The sequence below is a fragment of the Lethenteron reissneri genome, unplaced genomic scaffold (genome assembly GCF_015708825.2).
Source record: "Lethenteron reissneri isolate LAM-NWPU_2019-01 unplaced genomic scaffold, ASM1570882v1 scaffold_1544, whole genome shotgun sequence".
Taxonomy (NCBI): Eukaryota; Metazoa; Chordata; class Hyperoartia; order Petromyzontiformes; family Petromyzontidae; genus Lethenteron; species Lethenteron reissneri.
This window is the reverse complement of record NW_026891272.1, coordinates 14,669-21,976: the sequence shown is the minus strand read 5'-3', so window position 1 is coordinate 21,976 and position 7,308 is coordinate 14,669. Positions and strand designations below refer to the sequence as shown.

The 7,308-nt window shown below is 56.7% G+C and overlaps 1 pseudogene; it reads left to right on the top strand.

The window, feature by feature from the left end:
- The first annotated feature begins 254 nt into the window (after positions 1-254).
- Positions 255-6,884, top strand: LOC133362606 (inward rectifier potassium channel 13-like; annotated as a pseudogene).
- Positions 6,885-7,308: the final 424 nt, after the last annotated feature.

Sequence of the window (7,308 nt, the reverse complement as noted above, 5' to 3'; positions counted from 1 at the left end):
GCTCTTGGGCGTGACGTCACCTCCATCCCAGTGCCAATCCTTATTTGGGCAAAGCCACGCCCGGTGACTGGGGGCTCATTAACATAATTTATTTAAGTTACAGAGCCGCTCGTTGCGGGAGGGGAGTATTCACTTTAAGATGTTTCTAGTGCGTGTTCATGTTTCCTGTTGTTGCCGTTGCACCCGATTCAAGAGCCGAATGGCTCCCGGGGCGACACCGAAAACTTGAACTTGAATCCCGGAAGTGACGTCACGGCCTGTGCCGCGTGACGTCACGAGGCAGCAGCAGCAGCTGCTCCTGCCGCCTCGTGTGAACTGCAACCCGAGGTGAGAAATTCTCATCGCGGTTGTGGTGGTTGTGGTTGTGGTGGTGGTGGTTGTTGTGGTGGTGGTTGTGGTGGTGATGGTGATGGTTGTGGTGGTGATGGTTGTTGTGGTGGTTGTTGTGGTGGTGGTTGTGGTGGTGGTGGTTGTGGTGGTGGTTGTGATGGTGGTGGTTGTGGTGGTGGTTGTAGTGGTGGTGGTGTGGTGGTGGTGGTTGTGGTTGTGGTGGTTGTGGTGATGGTGGTTGTGATGGTGGTGGTTGTGGTGGTGATGGTGATGGTGGTGGGGGTTGGTGGGTTGTGGTGGTGATGGTTGTTGTGGTGGTTGTTGTGGTGGTGGTTGTGGTGGTGGTGGTTGTGGTGGTGGTTGTGATGGTGGTGGTTGTGGTGTGGTTGTAGTGGTGGTGGTTGTTGTGGTGGTGGTTGTGGTTGTGGTGGTTGTGGTGATGGTGGTTGTGATGGTGGTGGTTGTGGTGGTGATGGTGATGGTGGTGGGGTTGGTGGTTGTGGTGGTGATGGTTGTTGTGGTGGTTGTTGTGGTGGTGGTTGTGGTGGTGGTTGTGGTGATGGTGGGGGTTGTGGTGATGGTGGGGTGGTTGGTGGTGGTTGTGGTGGTGGTGATGGTGGTGGTTGTGGTGGTGGTTGTGGTGGTGGTTGTGGGTGGTTGTGATGGTGGTTGTGATGGTGGTGGTTGTGGTGGTTGTGGTGGTGGTGGTTGTGGTGGTTGTGGTGATGGTGGTGGTTGTGGTGGTGGTGGTGATGGTGGTGGTTGTGGTGGTTGTGATGGTGGTGGTTGTGGTGGTGGTTGTGATGGTGGTTGTGGTGGTTGTGGATGGTGGTGGTTGTGGTGGTTGTGATGGTGGTGGTTGTGGTGGTAGTTGTGATGGTAGTGGTTGTTGTGGTGGTTGTTGTGATGGTTGTGATGGTTGTGATGGTGGTGGTGGTGGTTGTGGTGGTGGTTGTGATGGTGGTTGTGGTGGTAGTGCTTGTGGTGGTGGTTGTTGTGGTGGTGGTTGTGGTGGTTGTGGGTGGTGATGATGGGGGTGGTGGTGGTGGTTGTTGTGGTGGTGGTTGTGGTGGTGGTGGTTGTGGGATCTTTGTCTGTGTCTACCTTCATAGGTGCTGCTACTCGCTACTAACAGCACTTGCCCCTGCAGTCTGTAGAGGCTACACGGGGGATCTTTGTCTGTGTCTACCTTCATAGGTGCTGCTGCTACTCGCTACCATCACCACAACCATCATCACCACCACCATCATCACCATCATCATCACCATCACCATCATCACCATCATCGTCCACCATCACCATCATCACCATCATCACCATCGCCACCAGGGTACATCGCCATCGTCATCATCATCACCATCATCACCACCAGGGTACAATCACCATTGTCACCATCATCACCATCATCGTCACCATCATCACCATCGCCACCATCACCACCATCATCACCATCATCACCATCGTCACCATCATCACCATCATCACCATCATCATCACCATCGTCACCACCAGGGTACCATCTCCACCACCAGGGTACAATCACCATCGCCACCAGGGTACATCGCCATCATCACCATCATCACCATCATCACCATCATCATCACCACCAGGGTACAATCACCATCATCACCATCGCCACCATCACCACCATCACCACCATCGCCACCAGGGTACAATCACCATCACCACCATTATTACCATCATCATCATCACCATCGCAACGAGGGTACAATCACCATCGTCACCATCATCGTCACCATCACCATCGTCACCATCACCACCATCATCATCGTCACCATCATCACCATCGCCACCAGGGTACAATCACCATCGTCACCATCATCGTCACCATCACCACCATCATCACCATCATCATCGCCACCAGGGTACAATCACCATCATCACCATCATCGTCACCATCACCACCATCGCCACCAGGATACATCGCCATCGTCACCATCATCGTCACCATCACCACCATCGCCACCATCATCACCATAGTCAACATCACCATCATCACCATCATCGTCACCATCATCACCATAGTCAACATCACCATCATCACCATCATCGTCACCATCATCACCATCATCGTCGATGTGTCTCTGTGTCTCTCCCCGTGTCTCTGTGTCTCAGCGTGTCTCTGTGTGTCTCTGTGTCTCTCCGTGTCTGTGTGTCTCTGTGTCGCAGCGTGTCTCCCCGTGTCTCTGTGTCACACCGTGTCTCTGTGTCTCTCCGTGTCTGTGTGTCTCTGTGTCGCAGCGTGTCTCCCCGTGTCTCTGTGTCTCTGTGTCTCTGTGTCACACCGTGTCTCTGTGTCTCAGCGTGTCTCCCCGTGTCTCTGTGTCTCAGCGTGTCTCCCCGTGTCTAAATTCCTCTTGATATGCAGATTCCTTTGTCAAGGCGCCCCTTCCCCCCTCCAACCCAGCTTAAATATACGCTGCCAAGCCTGGTGGTGTTTCATTCAGACGCCGTCTTCCCGACAGACCTGTTCTTCACCTGAGGACGGCTGCTTGCGTTGTGGCCGAAACGTCGTGAGAATTGTATTTTATTATGTTAAATTTGTCGCCAGGGCGTGCAACCTAGACGGGGCACTGACACCACAGCGAGCCAGACTCGCAGTGCAGGCAAAGCCGAGAAGACCCCCGACCCGGATGAGAAGCAGCGAGTCGGTGACTCGACCCAGTCGCCTGCGGCGCCTGTGTCCCTGGCCGTGGAGGCCGGCCCCGGCTCCCCCCTCCCCAGGCGGACACCGGCCCCACGGCGTCCCCGGGGGGGGCGGCGGCGGCCGTCTGATCGGCCGGGACGGCTCGAGCCGCCGGCGCTGGGCTCCGCGGGGTCCCCGCGCCGCGCTGCGCCGCCTCGGCGACCTGTGGACGTGGCTGCTGGAGCTGCGCTGGGGGTTGGTGCTGCTCGCGTTCGCCGCCAGCTTCACGCTCTCGTGGCTCCTGTTCGGCCTCGCCTGGTACGCGCTGGCGCTGCTGCACGGCGACCTGGGCCCCCCGCCCCCCTCGGGCGCCGTGTGCGTGCGGCGGCTCACGGGGCTGCTCGCCGCATTCTCGTTCGCCCTGGAGACGCAGCTGACCGTGGGCTACGGGGCCATGCACCCCGACCCCGAGGCGTGCCCCGCGGCCGCCGCGCTGCTGGGCACGCACATGGTGCTGGGACTCATGCTGGACGCGTTCATGACCGGTGAGAGAGGCAGTGTGTGTTAGTGTGTGTTAGTGTGTGTGTGTGTTAGTGTGTGTGTGTGTTAGTGTGTGTGTGTTAGTGTGTGTTAGTGTGTGTGTTAGTGTGTTAGTGTGTGTTAGAGTGTGTTAGTGTGTGTTAGTGTGTGTTAGTGTGTGTGTTAGAGACAGTGTGTGTGTGTTAGTGTGTGTGTGTTAGTGTGTGTGTTAGTGTGTGAGAGACAGTGCGTGTGTGTGTTAGTGTGTGTGTGTTCGAGACAGTGTGTGTGTGTTAGAGATAGTGTGTAAACACCACCACCACCACACCACGTGTGTAAACACCACCACCACCACACCACGTGTGTGAACATCACCACCACCACTCCACGTGTGTGAACATCGCCACCACACCACGTGTGTGAACATCACCACCACCACTCCACGTGTGTGAATATCGCCACCGAGGAGACGGAGGCTGACGGGTGTGGTGCTGGCCATCCATCCCTTCGTGCTCCTCCTTCGTATGTGCTCGCAAACAGCACTCGCCCCACAAGTTGACTACGGTTACACCGAGGACATTTGTCTCAGCGTGCGTGTGAGCGAGTGAGACGCGGCGGTGTGAGCGGGAGGAGGGAGTGTGGCACAGACAGAGTTGCCGTCGTTTTGCTGCCCATACTCCGCTACCGTGGTGGTTTTACTGCCACCGCGACCCGCACCGTTGGGGGTTGCGTGGCTATAATCGCACTCCTCCGTGGCTTCCGAATTCCAGCGTCCATCGCAGGCACGGGCTCCCACAGTCTCTCGCACGCTCCCTCACATTCGCGCGGGATGCAGTCCTCTGATGAAGCTTTCCTGCCAACGTTCAAAGCGCTCCTCTGTCAGCCGTGTGTGTGGCCCCGTGGAGCGGGGGGCGGCTGCTGAGCCGATCCCAGCGGGACTCCTTGCGCGCACGTTGCCACTCGGGACCTCTCCTGGAGATGAGCGACACAGTTGATGTGAGGGTTGGCCAGAAATGAGCATCTTGACCTCAAGCTTCCGTGACTGTAGCAATTAATAAGCTTGGGTCTACGGGACGTTTCATCTTGTGTTGCGATCGAAGCGTCGTCGTTTTTTGTTGTTTTTTGTTATTTTCTTTGAGCCTATCTACGTGACTTTACCCATTGACCCAAGAATATCAATGAGCACGATGTGATTTGAAGCTTTCGTGACTGCTGGAATCCACACCCCTTTGGTTCTTTCGGTAAAGTCAACACAAGCGGCCGTCCTCGGGCGGGAAACATATAATCCAGCAGTGGATCTGAGCTAGTTCACGTTGATTACCTCGAGTGACCCGACCAGCAATGGCCGCCCATTGTAATCTGCGTGCATTCGTTACTTTCCCCTCTTCGCACGCGAAGGGCTCGCGGCGTGTGACGTCGTCGCATCTATCCCTCCAAGGAACGAAACGGGACGGATTTCTCGACAAATCTTGGCCGTCCACTCGACGACGCTAGTTTGTAATTACTGGCGAAGCGTCACACTCCCCTTGTAAATGTTGTGGCTTTGCTCTCCTCCTCCTCCCCGTGGATTCGGCGTCCGGAGCAGCCCCCCCCCCCCCCCCCGCCCGTGGCTAGAGCCGTGCCCGGACACGTGGGGGGCTCCTCTGAGTTTCCGCGCCACGTGGCCGCCGGATTCATGGGGGTTGGCGGGGGGGGGGGGGGGAAGTAAAACGCCCGTTTCAATGCTAGTGATGCGAGGATAGACGCAGGTCACCTACAACGCGCACAACAGGCACTCGGCCTCTGTGCATTAGGCAGAAACCGTCCACGGTTCCTGTAGAACTGCTTTGTGGTCCGCTTTTCTTAGGGTCACTATCAGAATACATTTGGATAAACCTCATCAAGAGGTCACCGTCTCCCAAGTTTGTGAGCGACCTACGACGGGAGTGCGAGTCCCCAACGGCTTCTCGGTCTCGTGGTTTGGCACCGAGAGCGCCCTCGGGGGTAGTGGTCAAGTTGTGACGTTTGACAAGTGAAACTAAGCGGTGCTCGCGAGAGTGGAGATGATGAGAAACTGGAGCGGAGACGAAAGCTTCAGGTCGGTGTGAGCACAATCGCAGTTTGGCTTCATTGGGTGAATGCGGCCCCCCTCAGCCCAACATCCCGACGTAGCGGGACCCTCCCGGGTCTCTTGGGACGCGCTGTGCGCGCGACAATTATTAATTGACCCCGGCGGCCGAGCCGCCCCCGTGCCGCCCCCAGGAGCGTTCGTGGCCAAGATGGCGCGGCCCAAGCCGCACACGGGCACCATCCGCTTCAGCGACGTGGCGGTGGTGTGTTGGGGGGGGCTGCGGCGGGGAGCGACGCCGCCGCCGCCTCGCGTTCCGCGTCGCCAACCTGCGCCCGTCGGCGCTGCTGGACGTGGCCGTGTCGGCCGTGCTCTACCGCTCGCGGCCGGGCCGGCCTCTCCGCCAGAGCGCCGTCGACTTCTGGCCGGACCAGCTGGGGGCCCGGCCCTGGCCCTACTTCCTCTTCCCGCTGACCTTCCACCACGAGCTGGGCCCCGACAGCCCCCTGCTGCCACTGCTGCTGCGAGAGCCGAGGTGGCCGGACGAGCACGTGGAGCTCGCCTTGTTCCTGCAGGCCACCTGCGAGGGCTCGGGCACCGTCTGCCGTCAGAGGACCTCGTACCTGAGGTCGGAGGTCCTGGCCGGTCGGCTGTTTGCGCCGATCGACGTCGATGTGGAGCGCGGCGTCGTGGACCTGTCTTTGTTCGACGTGACGGTGGCGGAGGTGGAGAGTGGTGTGTAGTGGATGCTCGCGGAGTCTCGGCGACGACACGAGTCGACGCGGTATAAAGGGGGACTGGCACCGCTTGATCCGGCTACGAATCCAATCGCCTCCGCCATCGCCATCATCGGTGCGAGGAGTCGCCTCTCATCGTTGACAAGGCAGCTTCGCTACTGCGCGCAGAATAGCAGCACGTGGCACAGTGAAATCACTCGGGGATGTTAAGAGCAAAGTTCAAAATTACTCCAGCGGTTGTCTGCTAATGAACTGGCCCAAAGCGAAGCACTAACTGCGTACAAGTGGCATTTGCTGTGTACCTTGTGTGTTGCTTAAATGAATGTGATCTGTAGGTTTCGTCGCGACTGACCGAGTGCCCACGTGCGATCGTGGCACCTGTGGCTCGCCCTGAAATGCAATTAAAGTCTCGAGTGTTGTCCAGTCCAACCTTGCTGCTTCCTCGCGTCGTGCAGAGCCACCTTGCTGCCAATCCACTCTCGAGCGGGGGATCTTCAGCCACATTTTCCAGAGCCACGTAAAAGAAAGCTGACATGTGCTGGCGGGTCATGTAACATGTGTGTGCTTGTGACCACTAATCTGTATGTCTATAGCTCTCCAAACTCTACCGCTTATTCATCTCTCATCTCACTGGCCTGTGTCTTGTCTCCAGGTCTCTCATCTCACTAATCTACCACTTCATGTTTTGGTGGACAGGTCCTTGTTGTGATGGCCACATCACAAACTATACACTACACTATACACTACACTACACTACACTATACACTACAATACACTACTATACATTACCATACATTACTATACACTACACTATACACTACTAGTACACTACGATACACTACACTATACACTACTATACACTACACTATACACTACACTACTATACACTACACTATACACTACACTATACACTACACTATACACTACACCAGCGGTCGGGAACCTATGGCTCGCGAGCCATATATGGCTCTTCCGGTGACGGCATATGGCTCCCAGACAATTGTGAGTTGAAAAAAATAATAATAATT